Below are 21,015 nucleotides of genomic sequence, written 5' to 3'. Positions count from 1 at the left end.
TAACAACTCGCTGTGTAAAGAAATCTTCTTCATCTCTCCTCTGGGAATTTTACTAATTATTTTAAACCTGTGCCCTCTTATAACCATCCCTCCGACCAGTGGCAACAGTGTTGCCTTTATTTTATCTGTCAAAACCCTTCAACATTTTAAACACTTATACCAAATTTCCCCTTAAACTCTGTGCTTTGGATCCCATATTTCCTCTTTGATAATGTGTCTGTGCCTACTCCAGACAATAAAGGGTAGATATTACAATCTGGGCCTGACCATATCCTGGTCCCTCCCAGCTGGTGTCATGAAACAAGAGGTTGGACTGTCTCTTGCGAACGTAGGGACCCTAAAGCCAAAGGTTCTCCTACTCAACTACGATCAGCTAATCAAGATCACACCACACCTCAAACCTACCACTCCAGTCTGCAATCTGCCCCATATTCATCGAGACAAACTAATCCACCAGCAGCACCTTGAAAGGATTAGAACTGCAAGATTATTTTCCCTCTTTATTTTGTGGGATGTGGGCATACATTGGCACAGCCAACATTTGTTGTCCATCCATAATTGCCCTTGAACGGAGTGGTTTGCAAGGCCATTGCAGGGGGTATTTAAGAGTCAACCACATTCTATGGATCTGGAGTCACATGTAGGCCAGACCAGGTAAGGGTGGCAGATTTCCTTCCCTCAAAGACACTAGCAAACCAGAAGTATGTTCACCACAATCCATGATAGTCACCATTACTGAGACTAGCTTTATATTCCAAATTTATTAATTGAACTCAGATTCCACCAGCTGCCTTTGTGGGATTTGAACCTGTGTCCCCAGAGCATTGCTCCGGGCCTCTTGATTACTAGTCCAGTGGCATTATCACTATGCCACCATCTCCCCACAAAAGACTGCAACAAGTTGCTTCTCCAAAACTAATGTACAAACTGTGCTTTATTAAAAGAGAAAACTGTATCCTCTAAAACAGTAAACAGTAGAATCAGTACATACCCAAATAATTAAGAAGTCAACATTGGCAGTCAAATAATTTACCACGAGTCAATTCATATACTGTACCCATTCATTGGTTACCACCTTAAAACGAGAACTGGCATTGTTGATAACAGCCATGTTAAGAGTATTGTGTATGGATTACATTTATATAGCACCTTTCGCGATCCCAAGACATCCCTTAGTACTTTATAGTCGATGAGGTACCTTTTTAAAAAAACGTAATGCCACTGTTGTAATGTAGGAAGCGCAGCTGGCAATTTTCTCACAGCAAGCTCTCACAAATAACTAGGCGATAATCTGCTCCCGCCACATTGATTAAAGGATAAATATTGGCCACGAGACATGGTGGAACCTGTCATGTGAGAGCACCTTTAAGAAATGGGTGTTTATAAATGGGTATGTATATAAATATCTGTAATGAGAGTACCTTTAAGAAATGGGTTTATTACTGCAGTGATGTCAGAGAGTGGGTGGAGCTGGGTTGTCTCAGATTTTTACTTTCGTTTTAGGCTGTTTGCTCCAGGGTGGGTTTTAGTTTCGTTTTCAGAGCTGGATAGCTGCAGTCACAGCCAGACGTTGTATTAGTGGTGTGGTGAATGTGATTCACACTATATATACTTGCCAATATCACTCCATGTATATATGTTCGTTATCTACCCGTTGTAAGATCAATGCTGTATATAGTTGCCAATATAACTCCGTGTATATATGTTCACTATCCACCATTGTAAGTGCAGTTGCACTATCCGACCACCAGGGGGAGTCGCTCTGGGAGTACGCGAGAGGTTGTACTGGGCTCCACCCTTGGCTCCGCCCAGGACTCCTCCCCCTGGGACCGATGTATAAAGATCAGTGCCTTAGAGCCAGCCTGCAGTTCATCTGAAGTTCAATGACGCATAAGCTGGCTCTGTTGTAAGTGTATTAAAGCCTCTGTTCAGATCCAACTACACGTGTTCGCTGAATTGATGGTTCCATCAAGTGTCTCTCTCTGTAATCTAAAGTCTGTAAATTGATCCTGGTGATTTAAAACTAATAACAGTAGTGACTATAACCTGATGTGCTTCTGGTAAGAGGTGTTTTAAGTTTTATGGATGTTAAAAGGAAAGTTTACAGGATTATTTAGTGTTGTATTCTTTGGGGGTTGTATTTGAATTGATGGTTGGTAAGATGTTCACTGTATGTTTTAAAAAGGTTAACTTGAGTTCATAGAATAAACATTGTTTTGCTTTTAAAAATACTTTTCCATTTCTGCTGTACCACACCTGTAGAGTGGGCATTGTGCTCCCCATACCACAATCCATTAAAAACTGTGGGTCAGGTGAACTCCATGATACACTTTGGGGTTCTCTAAACCCTGGCCCATAACAAACCCCATTGCTCTTCTTTAATATAATCCCAAAGGATCTTACTCATTCACCCTCGAGGGTAGACAGAACTTTGTTTCAACACATCACTCATAGGAGAGTGCAAGAAGACAAGACTTGGGAGCAGGAGTAGGCTGTTCAGCCTCCATTCAATAAGATCGTGGCTGATCTGATTGTGGCCTCAACTCCCCCTTTCTGTCTGCTCTCTCTAACCTTAGACTCCTTGTCGATCAAACATTTATAGAACCCAGAGGCCACTGATCTCAGGGAAGAGAATTCCACAAATGACCCTCGGCGAAAACAATTAATGGAAGACTCCTAACTTTTAAACTATGTCCCCTAGTTCGACACTCCCCTACAAGCGAAACATCTGTTCCGCATCCACGCTGTCAAATCCCCTCGGGATCTTATATGTTTCAATAAAGATGTCAAAGTGCAGCACTCTCTCAGTACAGCAGTCGTTTCCCAGATTAGATTTTGTGCTCAATCTCTCAAGTGGCTCTTGGACCCATGACATTTTGACTCAGATGTGAGAGTGTGACCACCGAGCTATGGTTGACAGCTGTACTTCTATTAACATCTGTAATACTAGTCCACTCTCGGAGTATTATCCAGTAAGGAACTGAATGGGATTCCCATTCTACATTGTATTCCAGTGACCCTTTCTGGCAAGTGCTAATCTGGAGACCTCCGGTTTAGACTGGAAGTGACACAGCAATGCTGGCTGTCTGCCACTCGCCCCATAATCATCAAAACTGCACCTTGTTTCTTAGGCTCACACATGAAGATGGTCACTTTGATGAGGGTGGCTAGCACCCACAGAAGTATACCCATCCAAGCCTTCAGGAGAGGAGAGCAGGAACAAGTCAGTCATGCCAATCGCTACAATACAAGGTACTGGACAGTCAACAAAAGTGCACAAATAGGCACTCACTAAACAGACTGGTTTCCTTGCACTAAAATTACTCTTGCACTGTGTTTTTCCAGGAGGCTAAGTTGGCAGGTCTTGGGTTGCTTATCTGAGGGAGCTTGGGTGCTTGGGAAGGAGTCTTAAATCCTGGCAAATTGACTGAAAATCAAATTTGACAACCTTCCTGCAAGTGTGTATCAGCTGGCCCATCCTACCAAGGAGAACGGGAAAGCAGGACCTTACAGAAATGGAAAATAACAATCACACTTTCACAAAACTTTAAGAAATTACAGAATATTTATAACCGATTTGTTAATGCAGTAAAACCTCAGTGTGGATGGATTTTTCCTTTGCATTAATTTTTTTTAAAATTAAAATTTAGAGTACCCAATTCATTTTTTCAAATTAAGGGCAATTTAGCGTGGCCAATCCACCTACCTTGCACATCTTTGGGTTGTGGGGACGAAACCCACGCAAACACGGGAGAATGTGCAAACTCCACGTGGACAGTGACCCAGAGCTGGGATCGAACCTGGGACCTCGGTGCCGTGAGACAGCAGGGCTAACCCACTGCGCCACCGTGCTGCCCAATTCCTTTGCACTCATTAACAAAAAGCACGCACAGCTCATTTAATATATATTAAGGCACATTAAATAAAAACAGAAAAGTGCTGGAAAAGCTCAGGTCTGACCACATCAGTGAGAAAAGTTAACATTAATTCCAATCTGTCTCTTCATAACTGAAGAGAGGTAGAAATGTGATGGGTTTTATGCTGCTGAAAAAGGGGTGGGGGGGGGGCAGATTAGAAGGTGGGAGGGATTAAATCAAATTTATTAAAATCGTGTGGACGACACATATCTCCTGTCTGTAAACCTTCTTTCCAGTTCCCATAGTCTTTGGTCACAACTGTGCCCAAAACCTTATCGTTGTCAACATTTCCTATTTTTGTTCTGTCGACTGGCACCATGCAGTTGCAGGCTCTGGCCACTGCCAAATTTCTGAGGTCTCCCAAATCTGTCACATTTCATACATTAACAAACGTTACATTCATTGGCAAACAATGGGAAATGCCACAAACAATTTATTAGGCGTTTAAGAACATTCAAGAGACACACAGCAAAAGCACCTGAGGAAGGAGTAGTGCTCCGAAAGCTAGTGTTTGAAACAAACCTGTTGGACTTTAACCTGGTGTTGTAAAACTTCTTACTGAGCAAAAGTAAATAGCATTTATTAAACAATTTTTAATCTATTGCCCTACTATTTTGCTCAAATATCTTCCTTTGATGCTCTTTAAATTATACCACAAGGTCTACCTTAGCATTGATCTCCGAGTGGAGATGTTAGGTGCGATCTTCCCAAAAGGGAACAAAGTCCTCAAGTGAGCGCATTTATCTCCGTGTTTCCCGGCACTCGCAGTACCGACAAACACATGGCGATTCAACGTGACTCACTTTGAATAAGGGGCCTGAACGAGGAACGCGCGACCAAGGCCACACATAGACCCGTTTTTTACTACGGGGAGCTCTGCTCACCAGAATCCCTATTGTAGCAAGAGATCTGGATGCCATTTTTAAATAGTGTCCCGATCTCAGTGGCTCCAAAAAGAATCCCCGACCTCCCCCACAGCCCAAATGCAATATGAAAGGGTTCCCCACCCCCAACACCCATGCCGGAAGTCCCGGCCCAATCACACAAAAAATGTCAGCTTGGCACCATCAACCTGGCACCTTGGCAATACTCCTGGCAGTGTTACCTTGGCACTGCCAGGGTGCCAGTGTACCCAGGTGGCACCAGCAGTGTCAGGGCACAACCCTGCCCAAAGGGAATGCAGCTGATACCCTTGGAGACCCCCACAGGTGCCATTCCATCTGGCCCCCGTTTCTGAGGACCAGTACTAAATAGCGTTCACCCAAGGTTCCTGAGGTGAATGTATTGAATCCCAAAGCCTCAGGTACCTCAGGAATCTGCACATTAGAGTAAAGCTTACTGCCTCGCTTTAATATGCAGATTTGCCAAAAGGTGATCCCGCCCATTGCGGGTGGGATTCACCTTGCAACGTATCGCAAGGTTGCAATCCGGGTAGATCCCGGGAGCTGGGTCTCCCGGCTTTCAACGGCCACGCTGCACTGTGACGAGCTGCTTTCCCGGCGCATTGTGGCCGGAGGATCGCGTCTGATGTATCAGAATGTGGGCCCATAATGTTCTCCAGCCCCACTGCACCAGAGATACCACACCTTGTCGTTCCAAGTAGGTTCTGGTTTCCCCATATTTTCAACAGGCTCATTCTTGCTTTATCTCATACACCCCACTCTCCCTTTTCTTTCACATTTACCCAAATAAAGGTCTTTTTACCTCCAGCTCCCTTTCACTCTGACGGGCCGGCACTATCTCTCATTCAATCTCCACACTCTCAAGAGTGTTTTTTTGAGGTCAGAATATAAAGTTCCAAGTGCAAAACAATCAGATGCCGAATACATCCCTATCTACAGTACAGCAGGAATAATTGTTCTCCTGATTTCTTCTCCAGCTCTACAACCATCCAAGAATTCTGCATTCCTCCAATCTCGGGATGTTTTCCCACATTGAAGGCACTAGATGAATATAAGTTGTTGTTGTGGAGATGTGTGACTGTGTATAGTATGGCATGCTATCACTTCCATGCTTAATTTGTTCGACACTAAAGCAACCTGAATAAGGCAACTTACAAAAAAGCCGTGAGCAGCAAGGGTTTGAAAAACCACTCAACTGTTTCGTTACTGAAGGTATCTGGAACGCAGACACCAATTTCATTACTAACACATGCAAAGATTTAAGCTGGATATGCTCCAAATAGCCCTTAAAGGGGCTACTGAAGGTTACCAAGGAAGCTGTCAGGTAATCTTTCTTAAGCACATACATTAATGTGGAGCCAGAAGGTGCCAGTCTTACCTCAGTCCGAAATTAGTCTGGCTCCAAAGAGTGAATTACATTGGAGCACCATAAGCCCTGAAGACAATGAGGCCCAAAGACCAATTTAGAGTGGTTCTCTGACAGCAACCCCCCCCCCCCCCCCCTCTGGCCTGTAGCGCAGAAACAGTTGCTGACAAATTTAGCCTCCATGTCTCAATGGGGAAGTGGAAATCTGAAGTTCACACCACAGAAGGCTGCTGAGGCTAGATCCGTTAAAAACTTCAAAACCAGAGATTGATAGGTCTTTGAGGTCTCCCAAATCTAAAGTCCCAAAAGACTAGTAAGGTATATGGAACAAAGGTGAATAGGGTAGGTGGAATTAATATCCTGAACAAGCATGATCTAATTCAATGACAGAACAGGTTTCAGAGCCTGAATGTACCACTCTTGTTCCTTTGTAACTCGCCATTGGTTTTGGGAATCATACTCGAGGGGGTCTTGTCAGTTTGATTTTCCAATCATGTCCTTTGAGGACAGTATGATCTGTTTGCTCCCTAAGTACTCACCAATCAACCTCTTATACAATGAGTCCTTATCGTCTCTCTGCAAGGTAGTTTCTGCATCCCTTCTGTAAGGTTGACCGTAGCATCAAATGCCTTTCGAATAGATCATTCTTGACTTATCAGACATCAATAGTATCCCTTCAAACTGCTTTCCCATTTCTTATTTTATTAATGAAATCTGTCAGAATATAACATACGAGAACTGCTGAGCTCCTCGGTGAGCCTGAATTAAAGTTCCTTGATTTCTTGAAGGCAACTGCTTGATCCAGTTGACTGGCAGTGATCCAACCAGAATCTCCCCCTAAATTCAGATAAATCTGTCTTGCCTCTATCTCCCCAAAACCATTCAAGCCTGATCAGGTTGACATAGAGAAACTATTTCCTCTGGTGGAGGCAATCCAGGTAAGGGGGTATCAAACCACTCTGGAGTGAAATCAGGGAGTTCATTTTTCACACAGAGGCTACTGGAAATCTGGAACTTTTAACAAATTCTTTCAAAGATGGGCATTGCTAGCTCGCCCACCCCCCTTCCCTACACACTGCTGTAAAGGGGGAGAGAGAAGTTAGAGGTTATTGGAGATTTGAAGATGGAGACCGATAGGTTTTTGTTAGGTATAGGGCCAAAGACTAGTAAATGAGGTTTGAGCCACACATCAGCCATGATCTACCAGAATACAGAACAGACCCAAGCGGCTGATCCTGCTGTTTCCATGCTCTGAAAACCGCCAAGCATGTAAAACAAAACAGTTTTTTAAGATGTGTGGGTCGGTGGAGTTTGGCTTGGGAAGTGGAAAAGTTGAGCTGGAAGGTTCTGACAGTGAGTGAAAGTGCAGGAGAGAGAGAAGTCTTTTTTTTTACATAAGATTACATTTTGCAGATTCAAATAGCGGATTCTCATGTTTCACGTGTTAAATATAGGAGACGGAAGTTTCTCCCATTTAGGTAAACAACAAAAAGTGCTGTTGATAAAATCTAATTTGGCTTAAGCATGAAGTATAAAGGGCAGAATCCACCCATGGTTGGTCTGGTGGTGAATCTCACAGAAACCAAAAAAAACCTGCGGCGTAAAATCCCGTTGCAATATTACCAAAGGTGGGTCACTCTTCCCACTTGGCAGGTGGTGCAAATGACATTTCCATTCATTTGCATTTCATCAATGTTCATTAAAACAGCGACCCGCTGGCATCCTGTCAGGCCTTTCAATCTTGTGTCACGCCAGTGGGAATTTATGTTGGCATCAGAGCCGCTTGCTAATGAGTGGCGTGCACAAGGCTCTCCTCAGTTCGCCTGAGACTTCCAGATGAGTGCAACAACGTTCTGCCATAGTGCTGCTCCTGATGTGCTGTTCACCACTCTGCTGGGGCAGACCATGCCAAGCTGGTCTTCATGGACAACACCGTGCAGCTGGGCCCACGGAACCGCCACCATCTTGGAGCAGCACCTGCGGTTTGGCAGTGTAGATCTTGCCTTGCCCTGGATGAGACACACCAGCCTCTATCTGGACAGCGCTGTGCTGTGGGACTCGAGCAGCCACTGCAACAAAGGGCCAAAGTTCAACCAGTGATGGAGTGTGAGGTGAGGCCCATGGGGTGAGGCCTTTTAAAGATAATGGGGGAGATGCAATGTGAAAGGAGGGCTGTGTAAGGGAGAGAGGGTAGGACAAAGGCTCATGCCAGCTGGCAGGGCAAGGAGATGTATGAAGAAAATGAACAATGGAAGGCAATGGAAAGACTGAGGAGAGGGAAGCTGGACCCTAACAAGCTGCATGAAAAGCTCACAAACAAGGGGGTCAAAGGGATTCCATACTGTTTACTGGATGGGCGTGCACGAAGACTCCAGATACATTGGATTGAGGTCCAAGTGAGGCATGGGCACCTCACAGGCGATGGACTTAGAGAGAGGGTGGTTGAATCAAGGAACAGACTTCTTCTTGAAGCTGCTAGCCTTTTTCATCTGGGTTGCTGACATCGTGCACAGTCTGATGAGACAGGTGGGCTGGAGAGTATGATATAAGTGCTGGACTGGTGTTTACATATGGCGGCAGGACCTTTAAATCCATCAGATAAGGGCAGGTGGACAAATCAGCTGCCGGCCCATCAGGAGAGTCGGAATGGAACTCACCTGTGCATAATTAATGTGCGTCCAAGCACTAAATCTGGTACAGGATCCCATTATTCTGCATGGCGGGATAGCTGCCGCTGGAGTCGCCCGTTACCACGCTTAGGGCGCGATTCCGCTACCCCATTGCACCGGGCACGAATCCGGGCACAACGGGTGAATCGCCGCAAGTCCCAAATCGGGCTCCGTGTGCGAGTCACCCCATTCCCTCCACCCGGTGTGATCTTAATCTCGCCCTTACTAGACGAGATCTATTTCTGAATATTTAAATGAGCATAATGGATCCTTTAGATAGCCGGTTGCCAGATTCATCCGGCTCCTGGGACACCCCAGCCGTGCCTGGGAGACCTCGCCAGGACACCATTTAGTGCTGGTCCACACAAACATGGACCAGTCATAATGACACCTGGGGAGGGTCTCCCAGGCCTTTGGAGACCCCCAGGTGGTCAGGGACAGGCCAGGGTGGCATCCTGGCACATCCCCTGGCATCATGGCACTGCCAGCCTGCCAGTGGAACTATCAGGAGTCAGGCACTGGGCGTTTCCCAGTTAGAAGGGAGCGGGGTGGGGGGGGGGGGGGGGGGGGGGGTTCCTGGGGGCCTCTCCAAGGATGGGGAGGACCAGAAGAGCATTAGGACCTTAAAATGAAGGGGGGGGATTGGGGCTGCCGGACAAAATGGAGCTACAGTCTGCAAGGAGCCTTTCCTGCTCAAAATCGTCAGCAGGCAATCACTCTAAGTGCAGCCTCAGCAGGGAGAAACTCCCAGAGGCCCAAAAAACTGGCAAAGTGCCGTTGGATAGCAGGGTATTTCTCGTCAGCGGACTTTAACTCAAAATGGGAGAATTCGACCCATAGTCTTTGTAGATGGTTACTGTGAAAAGTGACTGTTGGTTACGTTTTTGTAAGTCAGCTGCTGAATGTTACAATTAATCTGATACAAGCAAGGATGTATAATGGGGAAGAACTGATCAGAGGTAAAATTGGTCCATTAAGCCTGCTCTGCTGTTCAATATGTTCACAGCTGATCTGCCTATAGCCTTAACTCCACCTTCCTGTCTTTCCCCCCCACAAACCCCTGAAAAATCTGTCTAACTCAGCCTCGAATATATTCAGTGTCCCAGCCTCCATTGCTCTCTGTAGAAGAGGGTCTTAAAGACCCAATGAGATAGGAAATTCCTCCTCATCTCTATCTTAAACGAGAAATCCCTGTTCTCAACTAGTTATTGATCTTATTTATTTAGATATGAAATTTCAAACATTATGAGGCAAGTTTAATGCCTCTACAATACAGCTAGATCTGAGACTAGCTTAAATTACACTTACATGGAACATACAGCACAGGACCAGACCATTTAACCCAACAAATCCAAGTCTGTGTTTCTTCTCCACACAGGCCTCTTCCTCTAACCCCACAAACATATATTTCTTTCTCACATTCTTGTATAGCTCCGTCTCGAATGCATCCACGTTACTCACCTACATCCAATGGTAGTGAGTTTCACATTCCAACCACTCTCTGGTTTGAAAATGCTATTCCTGAATCCCCCTGTCAGATCGCCCTTCTCCAAACTTGCCTCAGCTCATTTGCTGCTGAAGCCCTCACCCACAACTTTATTAACTCTAGATGTAGCTATCCAAGTGCTCTCCTTGCCAGCCTCCGAGTGTGTGAAGTTCAACCTTTGAGAGATCTTCTCATCTTTTGTCAATTTTGCTCTGAGCGCGATGACTGATGATAGATAACAGGAAGCAGGCAGAAATGGCGACAAGGAGAGCAGCATGCTGGCGCAGTGGTTAGCACAGCTGCCTCACGGCGCCGAGGTCCCAGGCTCGATCCTGCCTCTGGGTCACTGTCCGTGTGGAGTTCTCCCGCACATTCTCCCGCCATGTTTGTGCGGCTTTCGTCCCCACAACCCAAAGACGTGCAGGGTAGATGGATTGGCCACACTAAATTGCCTCTTAATTGGAAAAAATGAATTAGGGTATTCTAAATTTATGTTTAAAAAAGAAATGACGGCAAGGGGTAGCCAAGTGGAGAGATGTCACATAGCTACTAATCCAAGTGCTCCTTCTCATGACATCAGTTTGGACACTGTCCGTGTCAAACCCAATCCTCCCCACACCAGACATCACATACATTTCAAGCGAGGGGACAAAAATAAAAATTAAACATGATGGCGCAGTGGTTAACACTGCTGCCTCACAGCGCCAGGGACACAGCTTTAATTATAACCCTGGGTCATGGTCTGTGTGGTGTTTGCACATTTTCCCCATGTCTGTGTGGGTTTCCTCCCACAGTCCAAAGATGTGCAGGTTAGGTGGATTGGCCACGCTAAATTGCCCCTTATTATTCAAGGATATGTGTGATAGGTGGGGTTACAGGGATAGGGCGAGGTAGTGGGCCTAGGTAGCGTGTTCTTTCAGAGGGTCAGTGCAGACTCGATGGGTCGAATGGCCTCCTTCTGCACTGTAGGGATTCTGTGGTTCTATGAAACTTTCAGAATCTCATAAAAACCCACCTGGTTCACTAATGTTGTTTAGGAAAGAATACCAGTTGCTATCCAGTCTGCTCTTTATGTATCTTCAATCTCACACAAGGGCAACTGACTCTCAACTCCCCCTGTTAGCGAGTCCCTCAATTATATCAAACATTCCAGCACAGAAGAAGGTGGCCCACCACTTCCTTATCCAACATTAAAAAAAAAATCTTCTGGAGGGGTACACCGCATTGAAAAAAAATGCCAACTTTTCAATGTTTTCAAGATCTTCTTCCAGGCATGTTTGTGCCTAGAAAGGGAAACCGGGAAACCTCAGTGGATACTGCTCAGTAACCCATGACAGAGGGATTTCTACATTCTAAAAATCAAAGTGAGTTACCTGTGTTTGCCAATACCTCCAAGTTTAGTGGCTGAAGAACTTGTGATACAGTGACCGTTCTAAAGTTACCCAACGGTCTTGTACAATAACCGGTTACCTCATCGTTTGAAATGCAACACAGCCAGTTCCTTGCCTGAAGGCTTTGACATTGGGCGAAGGGGTCCTTTTAATCTGTAAAGCTGCCTTTCACAGGACATACAAGGTTAATAGTGATGTTGCTGCCCAGGTGTTCCCCACATAAAGAGAGAGAGAAAAGGAAAAAGGAGAGCAGCCAGCTATAGATTCATGTTCGTAAAAGTCAAAGGTTTATGCACATACCTTTGTGGACTGTAGAAAACACAAGGTTTCTAATGATGCACTCCAATATTTTATTCATTTTCTTTACCGTTCCCTTCCTCCACCCCTGCCAAGCATTATTTCCAAATGTACCCCTCTCCCATACTATATCCCAACCACAGGTGATGGATGTTTCGATATGGCCTTGTGTCAACTCAGCACCAGGGGGAGGATCCTGGGGCTGGAATCTCCGCCCCGCCGGCAAGATGCTCTGTTACACCGGCCGGTCAATGGGGTTTCCTATTGCGGGGCAGCCCCACACCGTCGGGAAGCCCCCGGCCTGCCGGCAAAATGGAGAGTCGCAACGGTGGAGAATTCAGCCACTGGTCTTCAATGATATTTAATTCTTTAATAAGACATATGCTGAAGTCCCATTTGCCCTTTATGGCAGACACAGAAGTACAGAATCCTATAGAATGGAGGAGATCATTTCGCCCTTTGAGTCCGTGCCAATTCTCTCTCCAAGATCTATCCATGAAGTCCCACTTCATGCCCTTTTCCTGTAGCTCTGCAACTTTTGTTTTCCTTCTCGCACTTCAGTTGCCACTCTATGACCTTGATGACGAACAGTGGGGTGCTCCCTGGTGTCCCTCCATCGCTAAAATGAAATCAGATTATCTGATCATTGTCACATTGCTGTTGCTGGGAGTTTGCTGTGCGCTAATTGACGGCTGAGTTTCCCACATTATAACAGTGCCTCCACTAAAGTATTTCATTGGCGCTGCAGTGGACAGAAAAAGAAATACAGAAGGAGACCTGTGCCAAAGTCCGGGCATCAGAGCCCAGCTAAATTCAAGAGAAACCTGGGCCGGGATGGGTAGGGAAGGCCTGGGAGGCCGCAGGGGACGTCTCAGGGGAAGGCAGGTCAGGAGGTCGCTGAACCTTAATGGGGAGGAACACCCAACTTCAGAATGGGGCTTCTGATGGATGCACCCCTTTCCGTCTGAGATGTAACTCTGTTGATTTTCAGCCTTCCCCTAAACAAGTTCAATCCTCCCACTTGCCTAAACGTTGAGGCTGGGCAGGCAGTGGATCTTAAGTAGGTAATAATTAGTCACTTAACATCCTCAATTGGGACAAGGATGAGCTTCCCCTCTGAGGCCTTGCCCGCCCCAGCATAAAATCGCTTTGTGGTCAGGACGGGCGGGGACCCAGAGGGAATCCCATCCCTACGATATCATGCTCCTCTCCACCACCCCCCCCCCCCCCCCCCCCCCCGAGCCTATAAACCCACCGGAGGGGGAACGTAAAATTCTGGCCCAAGTCTTTCTTCCCTTCCCCGAGTGCCCAGAAAAAGGAAATAACAATCAACTCTGTAAAATATCAGGTAGATCCAAATTTCTATAAAGGACACTATTCAATCTCCAAATGAATGTCTCAACAAGCTTTTTGGTCATTTTGAATTGCTCTGTTGGCTTTATCTGCATGGCAATCCACAGTTTCCTGTACAAAACCAAAATAAATAGGTGCTGGCTGGCTGTGGCTCATGCTCTCACCTTAGTCAGAGGGCTTAAGTTCCATTTTAGAGATTTGACCTCAAATTTAATTAAGAAATTATTTTCTCTGGTGGGGAGGGTGGGGTTAGTCAACAGCGTTAAATTAGAGGTGGGTGCTCATGGAGATGTGAGAAAGCACTTCTCAAGAAGGGGAATGGAAATCTTCCAAAAAGTGAGATTGATCAATTTTTGTTCAGCAAGGGTTTTAATAGAACCAAGCTTTCTGTCAGGATCACTCTTGATCTTGACAGAAAGGTAGAATCTCGAGAGGAGCTGGAGCTCGATGAATCTCAAACATTTTTCTGCTGCTAAAAGAACTCCTCCAACATGAAACAAACTCATCACTAAGTTCTTAATTTCAAATCAGCTGTATTGAGCTACGTTGGCAGCACCATAGCTGCAGTTCACTGGAAGGACAGAGAGGAACGTTTAAGTGAATTCAGCCAGAAAAGCCAGCAGCTGTATCACACAGGCAGACTTACAGCCAGTCACAATCAACTCTCTGCTAACTTTGTTGTTCTAAAAAGACTCCTGGCATTTGTCCAGTCAGATTTACTCACAATGTTTGTGCATTTGGCATGATGCACAACTCATGCTGGAGCAGACAGGTCTGCTGTTACAACATGGAGCTTGTGGGGATGTGAGGGGGTGCATGATGGCAGGAGGGGGGGCGAGTGGCAGGAGGGGAGATGGCAGTAAGAGGAAGTCGGGGGAGCAATGTGGATGTAGGGGGAACGAATGGGGACGTTGGGGAGAGGAGAGGAACGGGGACATTGGAGGAGTGGGAGAGGAACGGGAATGTTGGGGGGACAGAGGAACTGGGGGGAATAGGGGCATTGGAGGGGGAGGAACAGGGATGTTGAGGCAGGAGGAAAGGGAACATTAGGGAGAGGAACGGGATGTTGGGGGAGGAATGGGAGTGTGGCACGGAGGAATGGAAAAGTTGTGGGAGCAACGGGGACATTGGGGGCGAACGGGGACATGGGGGTAATGGGGGCGTTGGGGGGGAACGGGACCATTGGGGGAGGGAACAGGAATGTTGCAGGGAGGAACGGGTATGCCGGGGGCGGGGGGGGGGGGGGGGGGGGACATGGACATTGGAGGTGGGGAACAGGGAGTAGAGAGGGCCGCATGGGAATATTGGGGAGAGAGGAATGGAAACATTGGGTGAGGAGGAACAGGGACAAGGGGGGAGAAACGGGAATGTGAGGAGATGGAACGGGGCAATGTTGGGGGGAACGAGAATGTTGGAGATGGGAACGGGGACATTGGGGGGGGGGGGGGGGGCGATCCAGGACATTGAAGGTGGGGAAATGAGGACGTTGAAGGTGGGGGTGGAATAGAATCGTTGTGGGGAGGTTGGGGGCGTGGGGGGGGAGGAATGGGGACATTGTGGGGGGGGGGATGATCACAGATGTTAGGGGTGGAAAGCACTGCGGACCTTTGGAGGTGGAACGGGAACCTTGGGTGTGGGGAGGATGGGGATTTTGGGGGGGGGAAACAGGGAATTCAGAGTGGAGGTACGGGTATGTTGGGGGGAAGGAACGTGGAAGTTGGGGAGGGATAGCGAGGATGTTGGGGGGGTGAGGAATGGGGAGGTTGGGAGAGGAAGGATAGGAGACATTGGGGGGGAGGAACGGGAACGTTGGTGGAGGACAGTGACATTGGGGGGGGACAGTGACATTGGGGGGGGACAGTGACATTGGGGGGGGGACAGTGACATTGGGGGGGGACAGTGACATTGGGGGGGTGGGGGCTCTGACATGGGGGGGCAGTGACATTGGGGAGGGGCTGTGACATTGGGGGAGGGGCTGTGACATTGGGGGAGGGGCTGTGACATTGGGGGAGGGGCTGTGACATTGGGGGGGCTGTGACATTGGGGGGGACAGTAACATTGGGGGGGTGGGGGCTGTGACATGGGGGGCAGTGACATTGGGGAGGGGCTGTGACATTGGGGGAGGGGCTGTGACATTGGGGGAGGGGCTGTGACATTGGGGAGGGGCTGTGACATTGGGGGGGCTGTGACATTGGGGGGGGAGGACAGTGACATTGGGTGAGGGGCTGTGACATTGGGGGGGCTGTGACATTGGGGAGTGACAGTGACATTGGGGAGGGGCTGTGACATGGGGGGGGCTGTGACATGGGGGGGCTATGACATGGAGGGAGGGGCTGTGACATTGGGGGGGCTGTGTCATTGGGGGAGGGGCTGTGACATTGGGGGGGCTGTGACATGGGGGGGCTGTGACATTGGGGGCAGGGGCTGTGACATTGGGGAGGGGCTGTGACATGGGGGGGCTGTGACATTGGGGAGGGGCTGTGACATTGGGGAGGGACAGTGACATTGGGGGGGAGGGGCTGTGACATTGGGGACTGTGACATTGGGGGGAGGGGCTGTGACATGGGGGGATGTGACATTGGGGGAGGGGCTGTGAAATGGGTGGGGCTGTGACATTGGGGAGGGACAGTGACATTGGGGGGAGGGGCTGTGACATTGGGGGGCAGTGACATTGGGAGGGTTGTGACATTGGGGGGAGTGGCTGTGACATTGGGGGAGGGGCTGTGACATTGGGGGGAGGGGCTGTGACATTGGGGGGAGGGGCTGTGACATTGGGGGGAGTGGCTGTGACATTGGGAGGGCTGTGACATTGGGGGGAGGGGCTGTGACATTGGGGGGAGTGGCTGTGACATTGGGGGCGGCTGTGACATTGGGGGGGAGGGGCTGTGACATTGGGGGGGCTGTGACATTGGGGAGGGGCTGTGACATTGGGGAGGGGCTGTGACATTGGGGAGGGGCTGTGACATTGGGGGGGCTGTGACATTGGGGGGGAGGACATTGACATTGGATGAGGGTCTGTGACATTGGGGAAGGGCTGTGACATTGGGGGGGGCTGTGACATTGGGGGCTATGACATGGAGGGAGGGGCTGTGACATTGGGAGGGCTGTGACATTGGGAGGGCTGTGACATTGTGGGGAGGGGCTGTGACATTGTGGGGAGGGGCTGTGACATTGGGGGAGGGGCTGTGACATTGGGGGGGCTGTGACATTGGGGGAGGGGCTGTGACATTGGGGGAGGGGCTGTGACATTGGGGGGGAGGGGCTGTGACATTGGGGAGGCTGTGACATTGGGGGGAGGGGCTGTGACATTGGGGGGGCTGTGACATTGGGGGGAGGGGCTGTGACATTGGGGAGAGGGGCTGTGACATTGGGGAGGGACAGTGACATTGGGAGGGGCTGTGACATTGGGGGGACAGTGACATTGGGGAGGGGCTGTGACATTGGGGGTCTGAGACATTGGGGGAGGGGCTGCGACATTGGGGGGACAGTGACATTGGTGGGGCTGTGACATTGGTGAGGGGCTGTGACATTGGGGGGGCTGTGACTTTGGGGGGGCTGTGACTTTGGGGGGGCCTGTGACATTGGAAGGGGGCTGTGACATTGAGGGGACGGGATGTGACATTGGGGGAGGAGGGGGGAGGGGCTGTGACATTGGTGGGGCTGTGACATTGGGGAGGGGCTCTGACATTGGGGGGGCTGTGACATTGGGGGTGGGGCTGTGACATTGGGGGCTGTGACATTTGGGGGGACAGTGACATTGGGGAGGGGCTGTGACATTGGGGGGGCTGTGACATTGGGGGGTGGGGCTGTGACATTGGGGAGGGGCTGTGACATTGAGGGGGCTGTGACTTTGGGGGGGGCTGTGACATTGGGAGGGGGCTGTGACATTGAGGGGAGGAGGGGCTGTGACATTGGGGAGGGGCTGTGACATTGGGGGGGCTGTGACATTGGGGGTGGGGCTGTGACATTTGGGGGCTGTGACATTTGGGGGCTGTGACATTTGGGGGCTGTGACATTTGGGGGGGCTGTGACATTGGGGAGGGGCTGTGACATTGGGGTGGGGCTGTGACATTGGGGGGTGGGGCTGTGACATTGGGGGGCTGTGACATTGGGGAGGGGCTGTGACATTGGGGAGGGGCTGTGACATTGTGGGGTGGGGCTGTGACATTGGGAGGGGGCTGTGACATGGGGGGGGCTGTGACATTGGGAGGGGGCTGTGACATTGAGGGGACGGGCTGTGACATTGAGGGGGGGGGAGGGGGGATGATGACCAGGAAGGGGTGTGTGGGCCAGATGATGGGGTGTGGAGGGCGATGTGGGGGTGAGAGGACGTACGGAGGGGAGGGTGAGAGGACATGCGGAGTTGCGAGAGGACATGCGGAGGGGCAAGAGGACGAGCAGAGGGGCAAGAGGACGAGCAGAGGGGTGAGAGGATGGGTGGAGGAGTGAGAGGACGAGCAGAGAGGTGAGAGGACGAGCAGAGGGGCAAGAGGACGAGCAGAGGGGTGATAGGATGGGTGGAGGAGCGAGAGATTGCACAGGGGGTGAGGGGTGTATTAAGGAGTGAGAGGACATGTGGGGGCGAGAGAATGTGTGGAGGGGTGAGAGGACATGCAGTGGGGGGGAGAAAGGTCATAGTGGGTGGGGAGTTAGGACTGCGGGAGAAGAGGGTAAGGAAGGAGAGGGCAGGGGTGGCGGCGAGCGGGGAGTGGACTGCGGCAGTGGGTTGGGAGATTCAGGAGTGCTGTGAGTATTGGGGTCAGAGGGATGTGATATGGGAGGACAGGGGGTGGAAGAAGAGGGAGGGGGACTGGGACACCCAGGACGGGGAATGGGATGAAGAAAGCAGCATCACTCCCACCAACTTTGAGCAAATGGAGGTGGGCATAAATAGGACATTTCACCTTCACTCCCAGCTACTACATAAATACTGGAGGGGGCTTGAAAATAAAGACTTTAAACAGACAGAAAGAGATGCAAAAGGAAAGACAATACTGGATCCTATTGCTTTGAACTGTTAAGTCCAGTATAACCAATAAGACGTTCAGTCAGTCTTTAACAAATATCACCTCAAACCTGCAATGAACAAACTAGAAATTACATCTATTTAATTCAAACAAGGTGCATCCCAGGACTCTATTCGTGCTGAGGAAACAACCGGAACAAATAAATGTATGGGCACCGAAAGAATTAATTGCACAAGGGTGATTAAATAGAAATCTGCTTCTCCTCCCACGTCAGTTGTTGGTTGGACCTGGGACCAGTCACAAGAGGCGGCAGTTTAAGAGGCCGGCTATAGGACCACGCGTCTCTCTCTCTCTCTGTCTGTGCCGGATCCCAGTGACACCCTATTAAGATGAGGCAGTTTCTGAGTGGTCAGATTTCATTGCCGGATCTTCAGCATTTCAGAGAGCCAACGTGTACACACATTCCTCAGTCTGCCCCCTCAAAAAAAAACCGTTAGCTGCTGAAAATAAGCTCCCAGCAGCTTCTTTTGCAGTCTGTGTCTTTACAGGGAGACTCTTACCAAGCCCATGGAAAGGGATCCCTGTGATTGCAATCAAAACTTCCAGACAATTAAAATAAAGAATTTTCTTTCAGCAACAAGGAAAAAGGAGGGTTTCGGAACACGGTTAATTTGAGGAATGTCTGACAGATTCTCTCTGCCTCAACCCAACTTCATTCCCAATTCCCAGTGCTCTTAATCCTCCCAAGCTACATTCTCCCAGACACCAAAACCATTTTAATTGCATTAGAAAATGCAGCCACTGCAATCTCTTCTATCGCCAGCTTTTTCTTCTGCGGAATACTTAAAAGTACGAGTTTCTCCAAATAAAAGCTGCTTCGGATTTCCCCTCGTTTGGTCAACGATAATTCCAGCAGCACTTTTGCACAACTGTTGGACCGATGGTTCAAAGGTCCAAGAACGAACAAGAAGCCCGTATTAAAAGTACTTCAAAAGCAAGCTAACTTCTTTAATCAAAGCGCAATATCGCTGATGGTGCTGGAAACCTGAAATAAAAACAGAAAATGCTGGAAACATTCAGCAAATCGGGTCAGCATCCGTGGAGCGAGGAACAGCCAAACTTTTCAGGTCTGTTCTGTGACCTTTTCGACAGATCGGCTGTATTTTTTTTAACCTGTTTTAAATCATCGTGCTTTCAATTCTTAACCTCTGATCGGAACGTTGCGTGTCACAGGTACTTCCAACTCAAGTCGACCTGCTCATTGCAATGGCACTAAAATAAAAAAAACTCACCGATGTACAGGATGTGCACTCGGAAAAGAAATGCAAAACCTAAATATCAGCAGAACTTAAAATAGACACCCCCCCCCCCCCCCCCAATCTCTAACGTTCATCAAAAGTTGCTCCTTTAAAAAAAAGGTTTCACTCAGTGGATCCAGACATTTGACAGGACGTGCACTTCAGCCATCCACTTCAACACACCGCTGCATTTATTCCCAGTCAGTCAAAACCCCACAGTCAGAAAGCAGACTTTTATTTGTAATTAATTCCCCTCACTCCCAGTCTCGCCCCCTCCCCTCCTCCCCCAGTTGAACACGTATGCACAGTGTTCAACAGAATGAAAAGGTTATTTAGCATCAGAGAGACAGTCAGTAACAGGGCAATGTGTAGGGAGAGGGTAGGGAATGGTGGGTAGCAGTGCCCACCAGTCAATGCCCCCCCCTCCCTCCCCAGTGAGGGGGCACAATGCCCTGCATTATATTCAATGGGAGCCTCCTTACCTCAAACGTGAGACAAGCCTTTGGGGTGGGGGTGTCTGCCTCCTGAGCTCTGCAATCTAACTGTCGTGCCTTCCCTGTCCTTCAGCAACTCTCCCACCTTCCTATTTCTTCTTTATTTTCTTCTTCCCCCACCCCTGCCTCCTCTCCCTCCCCGCCGATCCACAGGACGAAGTGAGCTCGAGCGCCTTGGAGTCGTGGCACTTCTCTCCCTCAGCGCTGGCAACCGGCCCGATACTTACCCCGCCCCCTCCACCGCCAGCTGACATTGGTCGCCCAGGCCCGACATCGGCTAATAGCGGGGCAGGGGAAGGACAAGGTGGCCGCGGAGTTTGCCGGGAGATGTAGTTCCTCTCCCCTCTTACTCTGGGAATGGAACGTGGCCCGGGTTTCGCTTACTCCCCGCTCCTCCCTGCTCCCCCGGGAATGGAACGTAGCCCGTGTTTCGCCCCCGTGCTGCCCCGGGAATGGAACGTAGCCCGGGCTTCGCCCCCGTGCTCCCCCGGGAATGGAACGTGGCCCGGATCCACTCGCGCGCGCACTGCAGCTGCACTCCCGTTTCCCAGCCTCGCCGCTTCAAGCTTCCCTGAAGGAGAGAAAGGCAAGAGGGCCAAATTCAAGAATTTGAAAGGATTTTCTTTCAGAGCGGCGGCATTTTCAGGGTGCGTTGCATCCCGGCGTTGGTACATTCCGCCCGAAACACCGAGCTGGCAAATGTCACTCAGGGAGAGTGACAGTGACAATCTTGAATTGTGCTTGGGTGCATTTATCTCAGGCGCAGCTTCAGGTTTTTAAATGGATGTGAAGTCAGCAGCAGTCCTGTATGCTGCCCATAAACGCTTTCACAAAGTTGACAGTTCCATAGATTTTATTAAAGTGTCCCTTAAAAT

General features: G+C 49.3%; 1 protein-coding gene across 3 annotated transcripts in view; it reads right to left on the bottom strand.

Moving 5' to 3' along the window:
• LOC119969918 (ribosome-binding protein 1-like) overlaps positions 1 to 20,331 on the bottom strand; it is a 166,868-nt gene extending 146,537 nt beyond the window's left edge. For all 3 annotated transcript variants that reach the window (XM_038803892.1, XM_038803903.1, XM_038803897.1), the window contains exon 1: positions 20,129 to 20,331. The gene's annotated coding sequence lies outside the window, so the exon portion shown is untranslated. The remainder of the gene's footprint in view (positions 1 to 20,128) is intronic.
• Between the last annotated feature and the right edge of the window lie 684 nt (positions 20,332 to 21,015).

This window comes from Scyliorhinus canicula, chromosome 1 (assembly GCF_902713615.1).
Source record: "Scyliorhinus canicula chromosome 1, sScyCan1.1, whole genome shotgun sequence".
In the NCBI taxonomy this organism is placed as follows: Eukaryota; Metazoa; Chordata; class Chondrichthyes; order Carcharhiniformes; family Scyliorhinidae; genus Scyliorhinus; species Scyliorhinus canicula.
This window is presented reverse-complemented; position numbering and strand designations above follow the sequence as displayed.